Source organism: Sinocyclocheilus grahami, unplaced genomic scaffold, assembly GCF_001515645.1.
Source record: "Sinocyclocheilus grahami isolate Dianchi unplaced genomic scaffold, SAMN03320097.WGS_v1.1 scaffold61.1, whole genome shotgun sequence".
Lineage (NCBI taxonomy): Eukaryota > Metazoa > Chordata > Actinopteri > Cypriniformes > Cyprinidae > Sinocyclocheilus > Sinocyclocheilus grahami.
Window position 1 is genome coordinate 1,076,118 of NW_015505240.1, and position 616 is coordinate 1,076,733.

Below are 616 nucleotides of genomic sequence, written 5' to 3' on the forward strand. Positions count from 1 at the left end.
ACAAATGGAAAATGTTTAAAGGGGTCATATGATGCGATTTCAAGTTTTTATTTCTCTTTGGAGTGTTACAAGCTGATTGTGCATAGATAAGATCCCTGAAGTTGCAAAGACTAAAGTCTCAAAACCAAAGAGATATACTTTATCAAAGTTAAGACTCTGCCACGCCCCCCTAAAACGGCTCGTTCTAACACGCCCCCACATATCTACCTCACTATGTGGAAATATTTGCATATCGCTGCCCAAATGTTCACACAAAGAAAGAAGGCGTGGTTTCAGTAACCGCACTTAGTAGTGTTGAAGCAGCCATGTCAGGGAGACGCTGTGTGTTTCTAGGCGAAAGCAAAATCACTTTATTTGGCCTTCCGGAAGTAGATGCATTTAGAAATCTTTAAGATTGCTTACAACAGAACAACAATGCATTTTATGGACGACAGTTTCGTAAACCTAGGAGAGGAGGTAATTCTGACTTTGCTATGACAATCTGGCGCTTCCGAATCAGCGACTGTTTTGTTATTAGTTTAAGTATTTGCTATTGACTGTTCAAATGCAGAGTTTTGCGCATCGTGTGTGCGCGCGTGTGTGTGTGTGTGTGTGTGTGTGTGTGTGTGTGTGAGTG